Source organism: Ostrinia nubilalis, chromosome 27 (assembly GCF_963855985.1).
Source record: "Ostrinia nubilalis chromosome 27, ilOstNubi1.1, whole genome shotgun sequence".
Taxonomy (NCBI): domain Eukaryota; kingdom Metazoa; phylum Arthropoda; class Insecta; order Lepidoptera; family Crambidae; genus Ostrinia; species Ostrinia nubilalis.
Window position 1 is genome coordinate 234,715 of NC_087114.1, and position 23,277 is coordinate 257,991.

The 23,277-nt window shown below is 41.6% G+C and overlaps 2 long non-coding RNA genes across 2 annotated transcripts; both read right to left on the reverse strand.

Annotated features, from left to right (window-relative positions):
* Window positions 1-4: 4 nt before the first annotated feature.
* LOC135084927 (uncharacterized) lies at window positions 5-2,474 on the reverse strand. The gene is made up of 4 exons (XR_010259975.1): window positions 2,273-2,474; window positions 1,497-1,612; window positions 616-758; window positions 5-146 (listed from the first exon to the last, which is right to left on the reverse strand). It is a non-coding gene; the product is annotated as an uncharacterized LOC135084927 (long non-coding RNA).
* A 1,815-nt stretch (window positions 2,475-4,289) lies between these two features.
* LOC135084885 (uncharacterized) lies at window positions 4,290-7,142 on the reverse strand. Its single transcript, XR_010259966.1, has 3 exons — window positions 7,051-7,142; window positions 6,658-6,745; window positions 4,290-4,362 (listed from the first exon to the last, which is right to left on the reverse strand). It is a non-coding gene; the product is annotated as an uncharacterized LOC135084885 (long non-coding RNA).
* Window positions 7,143-23,277: the final 16,135 nt, after the last annotated feature.

The window sequence follows — 23,277 nt, forward strand, 5'->3', positions numbered from 1 at the left end:
GTTTACATTTCAATTAATTTTTAAGTTGTTAATAACATTTTTTTTGGAAATGTAAATTAGATAAAAAGTCAAGTTCTGTAAATGTCGCTATAGATACATGTTCAAAACCTTGACAACACTTGTTTCTGATTGGGGCTCGATTGAATCTGTAGAGAGAAGAAAAGATACACATTTATCAGTATTCATACTAGACAAGCTCCTTAAAAATTTATAAATAAACTACAAATCAGTGATATAATTTTTAAGACTTAGATATAACTTCTGAGTTCGATTCCCAGGTGGGTCACACGTATTAAAATCAGTGGAACTCACTAGCTTCAGTCAAATGATGCATGTTTTAGCTAGTATTAGTATTCGAATCTCGAACCCAAACTAGAGAATAATTCAAAAAAAGTGAGTGATCAATTTATTTTTGACTTGGTTAACGTCCTAGATACCTAGAATACCTACATAGGGAGTCATGTCTGCCCATGTGGGACACAAATTAACTGAATCTATTTGCAGGCACCACACAGATTACAAATTAACACAAATCGGTATTTTATGCACTTCTATACATGTTCATACTGATTAAAGCGGAGTTTCTTAGGTCTTAGATACATCAAAGTAGCTCACCATTTCCCGCGTCCCCCGCAGCCCGGCTTGCCCCCGGGCGGCGGGCGGCAGATGGTCTTCTTGTTGCACGCGCTCGCGGCCGCCACCAGCCACACCAGCCACCACCACACCGCCCACGCCGACCACACCCGAGAAACCGGCTCCTACGGAAAACGTTACAGCAATTACAAGGGGGTGAAACATTTAGCAGCTTCTGGCATAGAGAAGCAGACACCGGTTCCTACGGAAAACGTCACAGCAATAATACGAGGGTGAAACATTAAGGAGCTTCTGGGCATAGCAGCAGATACTGGCTCTTACGGAAAACGTTACAGCAATTACACACGGGGGTGAAACATTGAGCAGCTTCTGGGCATAGCAGCAGATACTGGTTCCTACGCAAAGTGTTATAGCAATTACACAGAGATGAAACTTTGAGCTGCTTCTGGGTGTAGGAGTAATGTTACTCTTGAGCACCTTTTAGGCGATTATCACATTGCACTGCGGTCCGCGTGGCTACATATAAAGAATCCCGCGCGCAGACGCGTTGTCAGTGTGTTGTGCCGCGCGTGTTTTCTATACAAACTGAGGTACTTGCATACAATTATTAAATCTGTCGTCCCGCGGAGCGCGGTGCAGTGTGATAATCGCCTTACTCTTGTTATATTGGTACAGTACGATAGTATTAGGGCAAGATACCTTATGTAAAACATTTTAGATAATCCATAATAATACTTTGATAATTCGACAACAGCCGACCGGAGAAGGTGTCGTCGGACTGACCGATCGTGATCCGAGGAACGCAGGTTCGAATCCCGCTGCCGCTGGACTACTTACTTTGCCAACCCATAACACAAGCATTTTAGCTGAATTTAATTTATTGATATTATTAAAAAAAGTACCATAATAGTTAGTCGGGGCAGGCTGGTCGCTCCTACCAGTACTTGGGCTTGCAGCCGCCCGGGCAGCGCGGCGGACGGCACGACGACTTCTTCTTGCACGCGAGGGCGCCGACCACCTGCAACGACCAATACTCAATCGCTTATTGCTTTACCACATTAGCGCATACCTACACAAACTGACGTAGACTCTGCTCTTCAAGATTCTAAATTTTTTTCAATTGGTGGCCAAATTTGTCGAAGTTAAGTCGTGTAGCTTTTGCAACTAAATAGATAGGTAAGTTAAGTAATTTAAGATAATACACATGGTGGACAGGACACAGCTGTGGTTCTACAGAAATGTATGATGAAACGTAGGTAACTAGGTATGTACTATTTGATTGTAATAGGAATAATCTCACAATTAACTTAAAAAGTCGTCGCTACTTCGCTACATAAGTAGCTAGGAAGGAACACACTAAGTGTAGGTAGGTACCTACTTACCTATCTGGTTATTTGGAAATTCGTACTTTGTGTACCGACTTAAACGCTAAAATCCACATGAATAGGTAGCTACAACACAGAAAAGTAAAGTTATTAGGTAAGAGATAATTATGTAAGTATAGCAGAAATCTAAGGTGTTTCAACTTTGCGATAGAACGGTGTTGCTAATTTCCATCTGCGAGTACCTACTAAACTGAAAGAAGCTAGAAGCAGCTTTACTTTCTCAGTCACTGGGTAAATCAGCTGGTCTTGGTCGCTGAAAGGCAATCACTCGGAGGCACCTGTCACCGACTGACCTGTATCAGTAGACAAAGCAGCAACCAGAGTCCGGTCTGTGAATACTTCATATTTGCTGAGTACTTAGAGATCTCCCATGGGCACCTCACTACATGTTGTTGTTATTAGTTTTGTATTTAGCAGGTAATTTTGCTGGTGACATGGCCGAAAATTTCAATTGTTCTGTTTCTGACTTGCTGTCAAAGCTGATACTTTTTTTTGTGAGGTGCCAGTTCTGAGAGGAGCTGTCATTCTTCTGTGAAGTTTGGTTGTGCTGTTCGTAAAGAGGTTTGCACATTGCAGCTTCTGTATTAACGCCGTTGAGATGCCGTTGAGTTTTGTTTATATTCGCTGCTTCTCCTGAGGCCGGCATAGAGGGGGGCTACTACTTAGCTTGCTTAACCTTCGGAAGGCAACAGGGGTGACTGGTCACCCCACCAGTTCAAAAAAGTCTTGATACGTTTAGTTGCTAATGTTATGTCTTTCTGTCGTTTGGTCTATTCTCTAATTGGAGGGAAAGCTATCAGTCGCATTCGTCAACATATAGCGTTAGGTTCCTGTTTTTGATATTTTGACACTGCTGGGGTGACTCATCACCCCTGTTGCCTTTTACGTATACTTTATTTTTTCGTGTTGCTAAAGTAAATGATTGGTTTTGGAGTAAAAATGGCTTTGTTTTCGGATGGTCAAATCGAAAAATACATTTATAGACTTGCTGATGTCAATTTCTATGATAAACGCTGCTCAGATGATAATAAGATTTCCAAAATTGAAGACACTATCTCAGTTCAGTCGGAGGAGGAAGACTTATTTCCAATGGCGAAAAATTGTTACGACGATGACGTTCTACTAGCACAATTCGAACATAACGTGCTACTATGTAAGAACGGACATGTTTAGTCTTCTTGTTTCCATCACCTTGGAGTCAAACATCACGACGAAATATAGTAACTGTTGCGAGAGATACGAGAATTATAGAGCAATTACACATGACATTCTAAATATGAACTAGCCTAGGGACCTCCTGAGGGTGCACCTTTAGCAAAGTTACAGAAGCAGGCAAGGTGAGTGCTGTGTCAAAGAAAACTGGACAAAAAAGTTAAGACATCTCGTATAAAATGTCAACTACCCTCATTCCATCAACATCGCAAAGATATTTGCTTTAACTGTGCTTAATGTTAAAAAAATATTTATTAAAAATAAATAAACTGTTAAATGAAAGCATTTTTAGTTTTATAATGAAACAAAGTAATAGATCTTATCATTATTTAGTTTGATTTTTCATCACAAAGCTATTTATTTCAAATTGAAATTGTGGGGTGACTGGTCACCCCTGTTGCCTTTTACGTATACAAAAAAAGTGTTGCCTGCCGAAGGTTAACAATAAGCCACCTTTCCCTACTATTCCTCATCTTGTTGAGCTGTATGTGCCAAACCCAGAAATACACAGCCCTCTCTAGTTTTAATGATACCTTAACCAGGACTCGAACCAGAGGTAATCAGATTCACCATTATATGGCATATCATAAAGGACCATATTAGAAGACAATACTGTTTTAATCCACAACGAGAAAGCTCTTGGCCTGTACTTCACGATGGTAAGTGATGATCAGGCCGAAGGTGGAAGCGAGCTGAGAGGATAATTCTAGTTTTAATCTCTGAACCTAATTTCCCTCATCCAATGCGATTCAATGATGCTTATGCCTGTTGATATTAACTAACGGTTTTTACTTGTTCTTCACCATCATGTTACCTTTAACTATAAATGGCAGATAATCAGATAAGTAAGCATATTTTACAAAAACACAGACTCATCATAAGTTACATTTAACTATAATTGGCAGATTTAAATCTATAAAAACACACAGTCAAGAGTAAATCTTTATTAAAAGCACGTCTAAAAAACCTATCAACAAGGGCACGCGTCCATCGGGCAGCAGAATATCTGCGCGGCGAGGTAGTGCCGCAACGAGCGCCAGTAGCCGCGACACGCGCCGCACAGCGACCGCCGCGGGCCCGCCCCCGCCCCGCGTCCGTCCGCGTCCGAGCTGCGTGCGCGCCGGTGCGTGGTCGCGTGCAGCGCTTGCAGCCGCTTCGCTTGCGCATACAGCTGCAGCAAGATGAATAGCCTTTATAGCCTTGAACATTTTACACTGCGCTTCTAGTCCCAAACTAAGCAAAGCTTGTACTATGGGTACTAGACAACGGATATAAACATACTACTTAAATACTTTTTTTTTTTGTAAATACATACATATCTATACAATATGTAACGGAAACACCGTCCGATCCATTAAGGTGTTAATAGGTATCGAGTTAAGATTCCATTTGTGTAATAATTTTCATAAAATATTATTAAAAAAATACCCCATGAAAAATAAATACAAAATTTACAAAAATAAAAAAGCTTACATGGCAATCCGAACGGCAGTGTAGAGGGTACGCGGGAGGGGTAGAGATGCGCCGGCACGCGTAGCGACGTCATAAGGTCATGACCCCCAGCGTCTTAAAGAAAGGCGCGCGGCGACAGAGTGTTAACGCTTTTTGAAAATTTCCCCGTTGTAGGGTAAATCATTGCTAAACTTATTGACTTTAAAAATCGATAAAAAAATCGTTTTTATTAATTACGTAATTTTGATACTTGTTTTGGTAATGTTGTTAAAGCTACTTTATGACCCTTTCGGATCGGACGGTGTTTTTGTTACATATCTATATATATAAAAGAAAGTCGTGTTAGTTACTCCACTTATAACTCAAGAACGGCTAAACCGATTTAGCTGAAAATTGTCAGGGAGGTAGTTTAGAGCCAGGAGAAGGACATAGGATACTTTTTATCCCGTTCGAAATAAAAAAAAGTCTGCTTTAAGGCGGAACAAAGTTCGCCGGGTCAGCTAGTTACATAGAAAACACCCAGTCCAATACTAACAAATATGTTCATGCACACAAATGTTTGTACTGTGCGGGAATCGAACCCGCAACCTCCGGAATAGTAGTCCGTTTCGAACCACTACACCAAACGGCCGAAAAGGCGTATCAATGAGGGTTTTCGCGTATGAAAAATCCGCCAGATGGCAATACGTAGACGCGAGGTCCAAATGCTGCATGATTGGTTATTTTTGACATGACATCGACAGATATGTCAAAATCCACCAATCACGCAGCAGTCAGACCCCACATCCACGTCCCGCCATCTAGCGGATCTTTCATACGCAAAAACCCTCATTCTTGACTAGGTAGGTACTATTAAAAAACATGCATTTTATAACCTCACAAAAGGTCGTAGTTAACTGAATTATTTTTCAGGAAGCCAGTATTGACAGGTAAACAGGGCCCGAAATGCATTTTTCCATACTTCAAGTTATCTTTAAACGTCGCTCTAAAAATTGACAAAAATCAGTTACGGCTTTTCGTGATTCGACCCACCAAATGATTGACAAATTCTACGTTCGTTCGTTTTAGCCGAATGACGTCCACTGATGGACAAGGGCCTCCCCAAGAATTTCCACAAAGACCGCTCTGTGCTGCCCGCATTCAGGTTCTTCCCGCGACCTTCACCAGATCGTCGGTCCACCTAGTGGGACGCGTGGGAGGTCTGGGAGTGGAACAAATGCTAGAATATTAAAGAACGTGCAGCGCTTGCAGCCGCTTCGCTTGCGCGTACAGCTGCAGCAAGATGAGCTCGTGAAGCAACAATGGTTGGCAAATGCTACGTTCTTTTATTTCAGCCGAATGACGTCCATTGCTGGACGAAGGCCTCCCCCAAAGATTTCGACAAAAACCGCTCCTGCGCCGCCCGCATCCAGGCACCTCCCGCGACCTTCGCGAAATCGTGGGAGGAGTGGGACAAATGCTAGAATGTTAAAAAAAAGGTACGGGACTATCCACCTCTCGTTCGACCGCTGTCCGTTGACATTCCACCAGCTTGCGATAACTCTTACAATGCGAACAGCAACAGCTAGGGACTGGAATTCGCTACCTGCTGCTGTTTTTCCCGAACACTATAATCCCGGCCTTTTCAAGGTGAGAGAGAATAGGCACTTACGTGGCAGATATCAAGGTATCATCCTAGACTGCATTTCACTAACATCAGATGCGATTGCGGTCAAATTATACCTGCCTTGTGTTGCAAAAAAAAGATACACATGCATCCCAGTTCCTTGCACGGATATGTTATTCTTCTTCTTTCCGTGCCTCTTCCCATTATTTGGGGTCGGCCCTCCTCGTTCTCATGCGCCAGATCGCTCGATCCTGGGTTGTCTCTTCGTTCAGCTGGGCCTGTTTCAAATCCTTTGACATAGTGGACCTCCATGTAGCAAGCGGTTGTCTTCTGCCTCTCTTGCTGTCTGGTAGTGCGAGAGCACGGATAACTATTATTAGGTATTTTGTATTATTATTATGAACTTACATGTACAGGATTGTCCAAATCAAAGCCACAGTGAGGATCGCAGACGCTGGAGCTGGAGTCCTCATTGCTGGACTCGCATTTCACGACACTGCAAACATTTTACGATTTTTTTACTCTCTGTTTGTGGACAACTCAACGTAAGAGAACCTTATCAGAATGTTTTTGAGGAAACTTTCAAAATTGTCGCCATATAGGTAGGTTTCCTATGATGTTACCAAGGAACCAGCATCGAATAAAACTTAACACCAGGTGCGATTGCGGCCTAAAAACATTAAAAAACTAGAGAAGTTTAACTCCAATCTTAAATTGATTCTTATAGCTACTGATGGCTCCAAATAATGAAATTCATTCAAAGATGATTAAATTCACAATTCAACAAGTATAAACGTTTACCTTTCAGTGACGATGTTGGGAGACTCCCTCGTCCTTCTAGGCAGTGCGTCGTGCGGCGCGATGTCGAGCGTCGGCGCATTGGTGACTGCTCGCAGCGTCGCCAGCCGCGAGCAGCGCCGCGAGCGCTCGCCGAGCGTAGCCGAACGATCGCCGAGCGTGGCCGAGCGCTCGCCGAGCGCGCCCGAGCGCACCGACTCGCTGCCCACGGCGCGCTCCACGAGCCGAGACGCGCTCGATTCGGGCTTCCACTTTGCCTCCATGTGTTTTGTTGGGATCTACTTACAATAATGTATTGCTATAGTCTGGTCCGTGAGCACGTAGAATTTTGTCCAATGACCCCTAGCTACCCATCCTTATCGCTCGCGCGTAATTATGTTGCTATCGCGCTCGCACACTCACTGCGGGCGCCCGTCGCACAGTCGCGACAGCAATATAATTACGCGCGAGCGATAAGGATGGGTAGCTAGGGGTCATTGGACAAAATTCTACGTGCTCACGGACCGGGCTTTAGATATTTTTCATTTAATCACATTCATTTTGAATTGTCTACTTATCGTAGCTGTCCAATTTTGGTACTAAAATGTAAGTGCAAAACTAGTGTGTTATGCTTAAGCAATGTAATAGTTAGTTCTCATCGACACCAAGAGATGGCGCTGTACGGTTTTAGATCGCGGTATCGTTTTATTTTTTCTGGTCTATATAAGCATTTGGTGTCATGAGGATTTCGTTCGCTCTTTGAATAAACCTGGTGTTGTTTTCAAAGCAGTTGGTTTTATTTAGTAGATTTGGGCCCTTATTTTACATGGTCCTTATCGAGTCGGATTTAAGACACAAGTTCGTGTCTTCCGGCGACTTTTTGCAACACTGCATAGAAACCAGTGACGGATCGTTACTGAAGTGCAGACCAGTCTCGACGGGTGGAGGTATACTTTGGTGGACGGGCGCTCACCGGCGCTAGAGGGCGCTGTTGCTGCAAATTGGTGTGCAAAGGTGCCGGAGGAGACAATTTGGGCGGCGCGGCGGCAATATTGTGACGTGCGTAAATAATCCAAATGATCAGTGTGAGTGAGGTGCATAACTGTGAGTACTTTTAAATTATTTGGAACTTCAAGAATATTTTGCAAGTTGAGAAATTAACCGGACTTAGAAAAATTTGGAGTTGTTTCAATCAGTTATTGGACTTAGTAATATTTAGAGTAACTTTAGTTAAGACTTAGCAATAATTAAGTAATAAGTGGTGAGACGGGGAACCTATGCCCGATTTTATATCGATTTTGCATGTTTAAAACACTTGTAAAAATTTTAGCTTCATAACTACTTGAAAATTATAACTTTGTTCATATTGTTAACACAGTAATTGCTTCACAATGGAAGAATTGTATAAATTACAGTTTGATAAATACAAGTCAATTGATAAAGCTAGAAGTAATTACAGAAAATCACCTAGAGACAGAATTAAGTTATCATATTTGCAAACTAGGTTGGAGGCTTTGGACAATCAATGGTCACAGTTTATTTCAACGCATGAAAACATAATTCGTTTAGTCACAGAAAAACATTCGGGAGATCAGTACTTTAAAGATAACGTTTATGAAAATGCCGAGGAATTATATTTTGCTTATACCTAAGTCTGAGTTAAAGGAAGCCATTGATTGTTTAACACCAAATCAATCAACATGTAAGGGACAGGTTCCATCCGATTTGAGTCAATCTAATGAAAGTTCATTTGTAAAACTACCACAAATATCCATCCCTAGCTTTTCGGGCTTATATAGCGAATGGACCACATTTGAGGATTTGTTTTTGTCATTGATCGAAAGAAATGCCCGCTTAGATGATGTGCAAAAAATGCATTATCTTAAGAGTCTCTTGACAGGTGAGGCAGAACAGCTTGTTCGACATATACCAATAACCGCTGGTAATTATAAGCAATGTTGGTCTCAGTTAAGCAGCAGGTACAAAAACAAGAGATTTCTATCAAACACCTTACTAAAGCGACTCATAAGTCAGCCAAATGTCGTAGAATCTTCGACAGCTATAAAGGGTCTTTTAGACACAACTGTTGAGTGTTTGAATGGTCTGCAAAATCTCAGTGTCGACATCAGTACGTGGGACATTATAATTATTTATATAATTGGTTCTAAATTAGATGCAGAGTCACGAAAGCAATGGGAATCGAAGATAAGCTCAAATGATAGTTTGCCAAAGTTTTCTGAATTTAAAGAATTTTTAGAAGCCAGATTTCGTGCTCTTGAGTTTTTAGATCCAAAAGCTAATATTAAGTCTAAGCAAAACAGCACTTCTCATTATAATAAACCAAAAGTTATGCATGTAATCAACAATGATGATAACTCTAAGTCTGTAATTTCATGTTCATTTTGCAAAGAAAATCATAAAATCGCCAATTGTAAACAATTTGCAAAAGAGAGTTACGATTCGCGTCACAGTTTCGTTCAAAACAATGGACTTTGCTTTAATTGTTTGGGGAGTAATCATTCAATTAAATACTGCCGCACCAATTCAACTTGTCGTATTTGCAATAAAAAACATCACTCACTATTACATCCCAAGTCTAATTCAAACTTCACTGCAACAACAAAGAAATTTAATTCAGCAGTTGAAGTCAATACAGCAGCCGTGTCTACGGTTCAGGCACAGCTGTCAGAGGGCGAACCAACCACTTCCAATGTAGTCACTCACTTTTCTAAAGAGTCGATGTCCGTGCCTACTCAAGTTTTGTTAGCAACAGCTCTAGTCGAAGCACAGACTAGCAGCGGCTATGTTCAACTGTTGAGGGTGTTATTGGATCAGGGATCCCAAGCATCATTCATAACCGAATCAGCAGTTCAGTTATTAGGGCTGAAGAAAATACCTGTTAAGTCAGTTATATCAGGAATAGGCGGAGATCAAAGCTCCTTAGCTTCCAGGTTTGTCGTCATGGTAACGATTCAATCCCGCTTAGATCCAAAGTTTAGCGACCAAGTAAGAGCTTATGTGCTAAGCACTATAACGTCTCTACTGCCATCAGAGAAGCTTCACCAATGTCAATGGCCAGAGTTTCAAGCGGTCACATTAGCTGATCCAGAGTTCCACACGCCAAGTAAAGTGGACATGTTATTTGGTGCAGAAATTTATGGCCTAGTCCTGAGGGAAGGTATTATAAAGGGACCTAGAGGGACGCCTACCGCTCAAAATACTGTGTTGGGCTGGATCCTATCTGGACAAACCGGATATGAGCAGAATAACATTCACTGTCATCATGTCGTAAGTGATTCTACTAATCAGGCGGATGATAATGAATTACTTAGGCAATTTTGGGAGATAGAAAGTATTGTTCCCAAAAAGATTCTGTCTGAAGATGAGCAACGTTGCGAGGAAATATACAAAGCAACCACAAGCAGAGACCAGAGTGGGCGCTACGTTGTGAATCTACCATTTCGCAGTAGAGATCCCAAATCCCAATATGGGAATTCCAGAGAACTTGCAATCAAAAGATTTTTGCTACTTGAAAATAAGTTTAAAAGACAACCTCAAATCAAGGAACGTTACTCTGAGGTAATTCATGAATACTTAGAGCTGGGACACATGCAACGTATAGACAGCCGCGTTGATTCAAAGAGAGATACAGCCGTCTATTTGCCCCACCACGCTGTCATACGTGAAGACAAGTCTACGACAAAGGTCCGAATTGTATTCGATGCGTCAATGAAAGGCTCTAATGGGGTGTCTCTTAATGATGACCTTTTAGTAGGCCCTACTCTACAACCGCCTCTACGACACACTATTATGAGATGGAGAATGCACCCAATCATAATTTGCGCTGACATTATAAAAATGTATCGGCAAGTTAAGGTTTTGGATGAACACAGTGATTTTCAGCGGATAGTTTGGCGAGATAATCCTGATTCTGAGTTAGAAGAATACAGATTGCAACGTGTTACATTCGGTACAGCATCTGCTCCTTACTTAGCAGTCAAAACACTGCAGCAAGTAGCAGAAGATGACGGTCAAAGTTGTCCAGATATACGCGAAATAGTGAAGAGAGATTTTTATGTCGATGACTTGATGTCAGGGTGTCAATCAATAGAACAGGGACTTATGATCAAGGAAAAAATTACAGAATTACTTGACAAGAGTGGTTTTCAACTGCAAAAGTGGATTAGTAATGATCAGGAATTGAATCAACAAATTTCAGACACTAAAGGCGAAAAGGAAACTCAATTGGGAAAGGATATCAAGATAGACGATGTTATAAAAATTTTAGGGCTGTCTTGGGATCGCGATACTGATAAGTTTAAGTACTCAGTGCAGCTGCCGACTCCACAAACACCAATCACAAAGAGAAGGGTGATTTCAGACATATCTCGTCTGTATGATCCGCTAGGTTGGGTGTCACCATGTGTGATTGTCTCTAAGATATTTATTCAAAAGCTTTGGCTTTCGGGAATTGATTGGGACGAAGAGTTGCCAGCGGAATTGTTGGATGAATGGCAAGCCTACAGATGTGACCTAGAGCACATTAGTAAGTGTCAAATTCCAAGATGGGTTGCAACTTGTCATGACGATAAGGTAGTAGAATTGCACGGGTTCTGCGATGCATCTACAGCGGCATATGCAGCTGTAGTATATGTCAGGGTCATAGATGCACAGGGTGAAGTGAAAGTAAGCTTAGTCACATCCAGAACTAAAGTTGCACCTGTGAAGCAGCAATCCATTCCCCGACTAGAGTTGATGGGAGCCGCTTTGTTAGTTGAGCTAATCACTGAAGTTGCAGAGGTAATGAACGTTCCGAAATCAAGTGTACGTGCTTGGACGGACTCATCAGTGGTTCTTGCTTGGCTTGGTGGTCATCCCAGTCGATGGACAACCTTTGTAGGAAACAGGGTTTCTCACATTATCTCCTTGTTGGACAACACCCATTGGGCTCATGTGACGTCATCGCAAAATCCAGCTGACATTGCTTCTCGGGGATTAACTCCGCAAGAGCTTCATTGCAACGAGTTATGGATACAGGGACCGTTATGGCTTCAGGAAGAAACCATTACGTACACGCGGCCAAAATCAATCAGTACCAACATGGAAGAAAGAGTACTTAAATCACATGTAGTTACTGATAATGTCCCAGAGGACAAAGTTTGGACGAAGTTTTCATCGTTGCACAGATTAGTACGGGTCATAGCATTTTGCAAAAGGTTCGTAAATCTAACGAGAAAAGAAAATAAAAAGAATCAACATAAATCTTACCTAACAAGTGATGAAATATCAGAAGCTTTGAAGATATGTACGAGACAATGTCAACGGAAAGAATTTTTGGAAGAAATAGAGGATCTTAAAAGAACAGGAAAAGTGAAGAATAAAAGTAAACTAAAATGTCTAAATCCAATATTAGATAAAGATGATATCTTGCGAGTAGGCGGAAGAATTACAAATGCTCAACTGGACGATGATGTAAAAAATCCGATCATCATCCCTCAGAAAAATCATTTTACGTACTTACTTGTTGATGATGCACACAAGAAGACCCTTCATGGTGGTCCATCCGTAATGCTCAATTACTTACGTTCAAAATATTGGATCATCTCAGGAAAGAACGTAACAAAGGCTCATGTGCGCAAATGCGTCACTTGCGTGCGACATGCTGCTGTGACAAAGCCACAAATCATGGGTCAGTTACCGTCTTGTCGTGTAACACCAGCAAGAGCATTCTTGAGAAGCGGTGTTGATTTTGCTGGACCCATCAGCATCAGAATGTCCAAAGGTAGGGGCAACAAGTCTTACAAGGGATACGTGTGTCTCTTCGTTTGTATGGTTACCCGGGCTATTCACTTAGAAGTTGTAAGTGATTTAACTTCTGAAGGTTTTATTGCAGGATTCAAAAGATTTGTTTCAAGGAGAGGACTTTGTAGAGAAATATGGAGTGACAATGGCACAAATTTTGTAGGTGCGTCCAAAGAACTACATTCTTTAATTGTGCTTGAAAAGTCATCTGTAGCTCTTGAAATTCGGAGTTGGCTGAACGACAACAGTGTTACTTGGCATTTTATCCCTCCTCATGCACCCAACTTTGGTGGACTTTGGGAAGCCGGAGTTAAGTCTACCAAATTTCACTTGAGAAGGGTGATCGGTGATTCAACGCTTACCTTTGAAGAGATGACCACCCTACTCAGCCAAATCGAGGCTTGTCTTAATTCCCGTCCGATCTCCCAATTGCCGAGTAACTGTGAGGATCCTATGCCCTTAACACCTGGACACTTTCTTATCGGCGAGCCCCTTGTCACTGTGCCTGACCGAGATTATCTCGAAATGAACATAGGAAGTCTGCGACGCTGGCAGGTTACACAACGTATGTTGCAAGGTTTTTGGCGGCGATGGTCAAATGAGTACCTTCTGCATATGTTGCAACGGTACAAGTGGACAAATCGTACCCCAGAACCAGTTATAGGCGATATTATTTTCGGCTCGTTGGCTCATGGGCAAGGTTGTCGAAAAGCATCCAGGTTTGGACGGAGTTACGCGGGTCGTATCTCTCAAATGCAATGGATCCATAATTAAGCGGCCTACATCCAAATTATGTATTTTACCTGTTAAATCCGAAACGTTTTAATTAAGTTTATATGTATGGTGAAGTTGGTGTACCTCATGATGATGGCCGAGTTTTGTTTGTATAAGTTTTTTTATTTTTATTTGTATAAGGACATAAACAGATGTCCTTGGTGGGCGGTATGTCCAATTTTGGTACTAAAATGTAAGTGCAAAACTAGTGTGTTATGCTTAAGCAATGTAATAGTTAGTTCTCATCGACACCAAGAGATGGCGCTGTACGGTTTTAGATCGCGGTATCGTTTTATTTTTTCTGGTCTATATAAGCATTTGGTGTCATGAGGATTTCGTTCGCTCTTTGAATAAACCTGGTGTTGTTTTCAAAGCAGTTGGTTTTATTTAGTAGATTTGGGCCCTTATTTTACATAGCAAAGTCTACTGCTAGAAGAGTGCTACCAAAAACGCCACATAGCTCGAACTCCTACTTTTCATTCGGCTATTGCCAGCCATCTTCTCTAGGTCGTCGTTCCATCTACCAGGGGGACTTCCTATGCTTTTTGCTAAGATATGGAAGAAATTAGAGTTGCCTTTCATTCATCCTACAACAATTTCGGCTGTTGTCATTGTAACATTTTTCCTGACCTGATGACTCCTAATAGAATAGAATAGAATAGAAAGTATTTATTTGTCTCAAAACAGGTTTCATTTACAGTTTTAAATTAATTAATAATTATAAAGAGCAACTTGAAACTATATAGATACTTGCTACGTTTTCTGAGTAGAGTCAGCGTCAAATACTTCGTGCCACTCAAAGTAGTCAAAAAGTTCGCAACACGTCTTTGTTATGATTGAAATAAAATGGAGTTTTTGACACTAAGGCTGGGTTGCTGCACCATCTTGCTTTAACTTTGACAAACGTCAAAAATCTGTCAAACTCCATACAAAAAGCACGGTCAAAGTTAGGTGGTGCAACTCAGCCTAATTGTACCAAAGACAACGTGTAACCTGAGTGAGGGGCACCACAGTCTTGACCCTCGGCTCCGGCTCCGTGGCGACCAGCTTGTCGGACACGGACACGGAGCCGGACGTGGTGTCCGGGCGCGCCGGACGCAGCGGGCGCGGCGCGGGGCTGCGCGCGCGCGCGTTGAACAGCCGGTTGAGCTCGTCCAGTTTCGTCATGATTATCTTGTAGGTCTTGCATTCGTCTGTCTGAAAATGAGGCAATGGTTTAGAAATAGTCTTAAAATACATTTACTTACCCTGTAGAAATTTATGTTGTAAAAATAAACTAACTAGCTATCTTTAGTGCAGGGGTGAATGAGAGGAATGTAATTCTGATTTAGGAGAGGGGCTTAATTCTTCACTAGAAGTTCGAAGTCATCATTTAAGTTTATCATTGCGTTTAAGAATTACATTCATCTGAATATGAAGCCTGTAGCATGAAGGAACTGGATGCAGGCCGCCACCAACCGTGGAAACGTTGGGGGAGGCCTATGTACAGCAGCGGACGTCCTATGTCTGAGATGATGATGATAATGATAATCTACTATAGCAAGTGTATGTGATCTATGGTACTCTTAAAGCCTTTACGGAAACCGGCTTGTTCGGGAGGCTGGAAGTCATAAAGCCTGCGAGCAAGAAGATTCGTAATGACTCCCAAAAACAGCTTGTAAGGTCTGGTCGCCGAGTACGTAGAATTTCGTCCAATGACCCCAACAGTAGCGGCGTCCGGGTGCCAAGCATCAGGGGGTGACAAAAGTCGCGCAGATTAGTACTCACTGGCGCATCCACATGACATGGACGGTCACTGTGATGGGATCATAGGATCTGAGCTCGCGCGTAATTATATTGCTGTCGCGACTGTGCGACGGGCTACCGCAGTGAGTGTACGAGCACGACAGCAATACATATCAATTACACGCGAGCGATAAGGATGGGTAGCTTGGGGTCATTGGACAAAATTCTAAGTGCTCGGCGACCGGACTACAGACAATGAACAGATTACAGAATTGATTTATGATGATGCTAAGTACCCGATGTTTGTCTTTCCTGCGTGGATCGCGCGTGCTGCGGCTGCTGGTGGAAGCCGAGGTAGGCGCGCGCGCCGCCAGCCGCTCGCACAGCTGCGCCACGCGCGCGATGGCGTGCTGCTGGTCGCGCAGCGCGCGCGAGCACGCCGTGCGGAACGCGCGCAGCGACGCCGCCGACGCCGACGCCGCCGCCGCGGGCGCGCGCGATCGGCTGCGGCTTGCGCTCTCGCCGCTCGCACGCCTGCATGAGTATCTTACGTGGGACACTATTTAAGTTGTGAGCCTAACTATAAAAACAAAGTAGTTTATTATTAAAATGGTATTGATTGCGTTTATTGGTATTGTTTTTCATGATTTATGTACTTTTCAATGTGTCCGAAACACTTTTCATAGCATTTTTTCCACTCATCTTGAGGCACCTCCAAAGCATGGTTTTTGACCGCACCGACAGTTGCTTTTGGCTACATAAATCGCTGTTCACGCATTTAATTTTAATATATGGGTACCAAAAGAAGTGTTTAGATTCCAAAGAAGAATTTTGTAGCGTTGGACCTGTTTATTTCATAATTTGAGTGTTCAAATAGTCAGTTGTTTGACGAGACGTGTAAAAGCTCACATTTACGTCACGAATGGCGATTCGACTATGCAGGTCAGTTTCCCTTATTAAACTGAAGACTTTTGAAAAAAAAGTGGCTGTTTACTATTAAAAATTAACCATTCTAAATTTCTCTAGTGACGTTTCTGTCATATAATCGGATATTTCGGAAAAATAGGCGACCGTAAGCTTCAAAGTGTTCCGAGCGCATGGGACTTTTGTTGGAATTGGTTCATCTTAATACACCTCCATAAGGTAAACGGCTACTAGTTCGTGATAGTACATACCTAAGTTCGTAAGTTTTTTTTCTAGCTCAAATAATAAGCAAATGGAATATTATTTATAAAAATTCTTCATTACTACAAAAACTCTATTATCTAAGCTATCTAAAAAACCAAGTACCAACATTGTGGCGCCAAAAATGAGAGCAATACGAAGCTTCAAACTCTCAGAGAGCCAAAAACAGCCGTGCGGCTTGCTAAGGTTGCTCTCACCGTAAGGTTAGCGCTCCAACTTCTTAAGCTTATAAAAAGGCGAAGGAACGTCCATTTAAATAAAACTTGTAATAGTGGTTTCATGTGTTCCTTGACAATTGATTTGGCTTAGAAAAAAGTTATATGAAAACGTAGAATTCCTTTAAAATTGCGATTAATTGACTCACGAAATAGCGTACATATTATTTTTCGGGTGTCCCCTATTTCGTGACACTACCGATTCAAGGATATTATGGATAACATTTTGATGCTTGGTTTTTAAATAATTATTTATGATAATTGAAATGTAAGTTATGAAACGAATAATGCATTTATTTAAGTTTCTCATGACCTAAATTCGGTATATGTTTCGTTCACTAGAATTTATATGACACGAGTTTGAAGTTCACATATATGACCAAAGGATGATGGGCATATTGGGCGTTAAACCAACAGAAACAAAAAGTATACTAAATTAAAGCATAATACTAGTACTTCATTTCATAGTATGACAACAATCCTGAAATACGCGGGGATACGGAGATAGAGGTCGTTGAATATGCAAGGTTTCCATAGTATTTCACATCACATTAGGGTAATAAAAATAGTATTAGGTCAATTAGATTGCTTTTATCGATCATATTGAGAGTATTGTATCATATCTTACTATCGATTCTATCGATTTGGTAAGTATGTATACCGAATAAATCATAATCGATTATTCGATTGCAATTATCGATTATATTGCTGAAAATAAGGAATTGAATTAACAATCAAATGATAGTAATGATGGAAATCAATAAAATCGATTAATCGAATTGTTAATCGATAAATCGTTATTTAGCAATATCGATTAATAATCGATCCGTGATCGATTATGCGACAACACTACAACTTAACTAGTAGAAATCCCATTGAAACATGACTGTGTTCATGTCATTTCTCTAAATGGTACCTAGGTATGGTCCTACGCTTATAATGTAGAACATGGTTTAAATATACCATTTGTTGGCCCCACTCCTGAACTGTTGGACATAATAATGGATAAATAACTTAATGTATTTAAAATGTAAGTAGATAAGTATATTAATTAATAATATTTTTTGTTTGCGCAATAAAGCACCTATTACTATTACACATTATGTCAATTTCCAAGCAAACCCGGGAGTTTTTGGTAGTTATTTATATGAAAATATATTTCTGATATCAAGTCCTAACAAATAATAGTAGTTACATTTCTGTTGGTTTTACGCCCAAATTCCATAGAAAAGTGCCCATCATAAGTACCAGCATAATTTTGGTTTTATTTCGATTGGTTTTATTTATCTTTGTTTATTTGTATTGTATATGGGATAGATAATAGTTAATTGACACATTTTAACAATAATCCATGAATTTTACTTGGGGAATTTGGAATAATCAGTATCACGAAACAAGGAACCGTATTATTGTTACTTTTTTCCAAGTTCGTGATATATAAATGTATGGTGTTAGGTACTTTTATGACACACACCATCAAAGAAATCGACATATTTTTTAGTTTTTAATACTTACCTACCTAAGAAATTAATTAATTACTTACTTTTTATTATGAGCCATTGGCGTATCTGAGGTTATTTTCAGGGGGGGGGGGGCTATCCTCACTTGAAACAGCTCCAGGGGTGGGAATTTGGGGAGAAGGGGGGGGGGGGGCGTACAAATCAAAATTTTATGGGTACGAAGGGGGGGGGGGGGTAACCCCCCCCCCCACATTTCTAATGGTTAATATAAATATTTTCACATATCGCTAGAAATAACAAATCTAAATTTTATGGGTACGAGGGGGGGTAAGTTCCCCCTCCCCCCTACATTTCTAATGGTTATATAAATATTTTCACATATTGTTAGAATCAACAAATCAAAATATTATACTAGACACATTATTTCTTATGAATATTTCAGGCAAGTAATATCGTCAATTTCACATAATTATTTTATTCTACATTTTTATTATCGTTTTTAAATTTATTAAACCCTTAATCATTATTAAAATATCCTAACTGTATGCATAAAACCTTATCCCGAAATAGGGGACAGGAGTTCACGAACTTAGAAACAGAGCAAAATTTTGTCACGAAACAGGATCCAAACAAGAGGTCCGCAGAACAATTAATATAAAAAAAAGTTCAAACTATATAACTATAAATTATGTATTAACTTACTGTCAAAAGACCAAAGTTTAGCATACAAAAGCTTTCATACTGATATCATGCTTGGTTATTTTTAAATAAAATGTTAAAGTCGTAAGAGCCTTAATATACCGAAGTAGGGGGCACTTACCTTAGTCGATAGCTGTTTATTTTCAGGATCATTATGCATAGATCCTTAATTCGTCAACTGTCACAATTTTTCAAACATTTCCAAGGACTAAACGACACAAGCGTCATAATGAGCGTTTGTAAAATTTTGTGACATCCAGCGAAAAAAAAATGTATTAACCATAATATGGTCATACAATATTTTATTACTGCTAGTGGACAGTAGCGGCGTAAGGGGGGGGCGGTGGGGGCGGTCCGCCCCGGGTGCCAAGCATCAGGGGGTGACAAAAGTCGCGCAGATTAGTACTCACTGACGCATCTGCATGGCAAGGACGGTCGTGATGTCATGACAGGGGGGTGCCATTCTGGGGTGCCTAAGGCTATAATTTATATTATGACGGGGGGGGGGGGGGGGGGGTGCCGCCCCGGGTGCCAACCTATGCTACGCCGCCACTGCTAGTGGAATTAATGCCTAGGATTATCTCAATCATACGATATATCACATGACGAGGTTTCTCTTCCCTTTTTCTGACAACATCAATGTTTTCCGCCACTATTAGTCATTTTGGACGACTTTCGCAAAGTTCACTGGTGAGCAAATGACATACAATATTATACTCCTTAAACTAGCGCTTTACAATGGTAAAGGACAGATCTTCCCAACTAAAACTGAGCGGGCGCCCTATTAACATGCATTCGTCTTTTTCTTTTAAAATCTGTTGTATTGTTTTTTGTAATGTGTGTTAATAAAGTTATTTATTATTATTATTATTATTATCTTTATCACCAAAAGTGAAATTTAGCTGACCGCTTCAGTTTTTTATTGATTAACCACGTCGAAAGTCACAATAAATCTTCGCGCGAAAATTTCCGCAAGTCAATTCCATGTTTTTGTAGTCAAGATAATTTTCAATTCAATGTTAATTAATAATACAAAACGTGCTCAAATGATAAAAAGTTTTGAATAAGGTTGTAGTCAAAAATGTCAAACTTTTCATTAAAAGTATCAGATGTCGTCTAACAACACGTTAAGTTGTCGAGGCTCACAACTTAAATAGTGCCCTAGTAAAGGTATGTCTGCGCTGCGAGCACAAAACTGACGGCCGAGTGAGATGGGAACTGAAGCATTTCATAGAAACCGTGGTGGCTCGCAGTTTGCGGTCTGCAGTCTGTAGTCTATCTTGGACACCATTCACGCAATTCCCACAGTTGTGTCTTCTGCAAAACTCAATCAGCACTTACCACTGTCTGTCGGTAAATAAGGTACCTACTAGATAAGGTAGGAGCAATTCTCTGAGAAAACCTCTATAAAAACAACTGGAGGAGGGAATTAGGGGATCCCTCAAAGCCAGAGAGGCTCCCTCGTGAGCGAGCCTCTAGCCTGAGGCGGAGCTGCGGACGAATGTCGCGGCTCCGTTTCTTTGGGCTCTGCTAGACACTATAAAACGAGATTGCGGGAAATTGACAGAGACGAAACGCGAGCACGCACACCAAAGTATGGGCGAGACACGGCTAATGTAACTGAAGTGCGTGTTTACACTATCGCCGCGAGGCTACCTGCGCGGCCTGCGGCGCCGGCGCGCGTAGCTCCCGTCGGAGAGCCCCGAGTCGCGCGACAGCTGGCCGCTGGAGCCGGGCTTGCGCGCGCCGCCGCCGTCCACCACCAGCCCGCTCCTGCGCACAAAGAAGGAATTCATTAGGCCTTATTTCCGCCTTAGCCTCCAAGGCCTAGCCAGTTAAAGGGCCCTCAGTGGCGAAACCTTAACATGAGGTGTATAGAATCAAAAGCAGCTTTCTGACTTTTCCAACTCATCGTACGCAGATGGCTGCCGCAGACCATCGATTTTTCGTCCGCTGATATTTTAGTCGGGCAGTCAGTATTCAAAGTGCGCACATTACACCGATTTGGTATCGGCCGATTCTTCATACAATTAGAATCGGGCCCAACTATCGGCCAACTATACTATTTAAGTCCTTAATTTAAGTGCGCCTAGGCCGTAGATCAACAAACAAAACAATGCGCTTGCGCTGCTTCTTCTCAGCACTGGCCCATTTATTGGCCCGAAGCAGTGGTAGGGTTAATATTGGGACGTGTAAAAGTGCTTTTTAAAAGCCTATTTGCAAAAATAAATGAGTTTTATGAGTTTTTACTGGGTACCTACAGTATACCTGCCCTGCCCATTGCCACTTCAGTTTGCTAATCCGTCGGGCTATGTCAGCGACTTTGGTTCGTTTACGGATCTCCTCATTTCCGATTCGATCTCGCAAAGAAACACCAAGCCCTCTCCATAGCACGCTGTGCAACGCTGGACGCAGGCCGCTACCAATAGATCAACATGGAAAGCATTGGGGGACATTCAGCAGTGGACGTCCTATGGCTGAAATGATGATGATGATGATGATGATGATGATGACAGTATACCTGGGTACTTGCCGCAGCGGCGCGTGGTGCGTCTGCGGGGAGTGCGGGGCGTGCGAGGGGCGCGCGCTGCGCATGAAGCGGTCCAGGTCGATGATGTCGCCCGCCGCGCGCGCGCCGCCGGCCCACGAGTCGGACGACGACATCACCTGCGGTATAGCGGCTCTATAGTCTGGTCTGTGAGCACGTAGAATTTTGTCCAATGACCCCAAGCTACCCATCCTTATCACTCGCGCGTAATTATGTTGGTGTCGCGCTCGCACACTCATTGCGGGTAGCTTGGGGTCATTGGACAAAATTCTACGTGCTCGCAGACCGGGCTTTAGTGTCGGCGCAAATGGGCCACCGACCACAGCCACCGATGGCCAGCGACGGCGACTTAACACACTTTTTAGGGTTCCGTAGTCCTGACAAGGAACCCTTATAGTTTCGACATGTCTGTCTGTCTGTGTGAAGTTTTGCTTGGAAACTATTGGCACTAGAGAGCTGTAATTTTGTGGAAGTATGTATATTAATCACACCGACAAAAAGGTAAAATAAAATTTTGAAAAACAAAAATTTTTTTATGGTAGCTCCCCTACCCCGAAAGATTGTGAAATAAATTTCTTTATGAGAGTTTCTCCAGTAGGTGCACAAACGAAAACGGTTAATTCTATACTTTTTATTGGACAACGATGAGCTACCTACATCTTACCTCATGCAAAGTGAGGCTGAGGGTGGAAGCGAGCTTCACCTGGAATCAGTGGCGGATTAACGTATAAGCACTACAAGCACGTGCTTGGGGCCCCTGTTCTCCAGGGGCCTCCATCCTCTGCTCGGCGCGCCAGCAGAGGATGGAGGCGTTTCATTTCATACCTAAATTTTATAGAGATTTAGCCTATGTTACTCGTAAGTAATGTAGCTTTCAAATGGTGAAAGAATTTTTAAAAACGGTCCAGTAGTTTTTGAGCCTATTCATTACAACCAAACAAACAAAGTTTTCCTCTTTATAATATTACTAGCTTTCCGTCCGCGGCATCGCGCGCGTGGACCCCTGAACCTTATTTTTTTCCAAAATAAAATTTAGCCTATGTTACTCGTGGATAATGTAGCTTTCGAATGGTGAAAGAATTTTTAAAAACGGTCCAGTAGTTTTTAAGCCTAATCATTACAACCAAACAAACAAACAAAGTTTTCCTCTTTATAATATTAAGTATAGATAGTGTAGATAAAGTAAAGCGCCTTTTCCCAAATATACAAGTGGCGTTTAAAGAAAGAAAGAAAGAAAAATTTATTACGATGAACATCACATACATGACAGAGAAAAAGACAGAAATGGCACATAAATATTACAAGTAAATAAAAAGTGAACTGAGTAGTGAGCAGTGCTATCCTGTCGCAACAGCGATGCCCATCGCAATGGGATTCCACTCAGCATATGCCGTGGCCCACGGTGGGGAAGGCCACGACGCTGGTTTTCAGTGGGCCCCATGCCGAGTGGAAGTCACGGACACTAACCTAAACTGCATATCAACAAGGCCGTTTAAATCCTACTAATATTATAAATGCGAAAGTTTGGATGTCATGATGTCTGGATGTTTGGATGTTTGGACGTTTGTTACTCTTTCACGCAAAAACTACTGAACGGATTTTGTTGAAACTATTACTGTTTATAACCCAGATTAACATATAGGCTATAATTTATGACGATCTGTGACATACTAAATTTCACGCGGGTGAAACCGCGGGCAAAAGCTAGTATAAATATATAACGATAATAATAATGTGCAAACATTTGTTGAATAAACATAATTATAGTAAATTAATCCTTCAAGGCCCGCGAATCTAGACACAATAGATAATCAAATTGAGAATGTTACTAGGTATGCAAAAT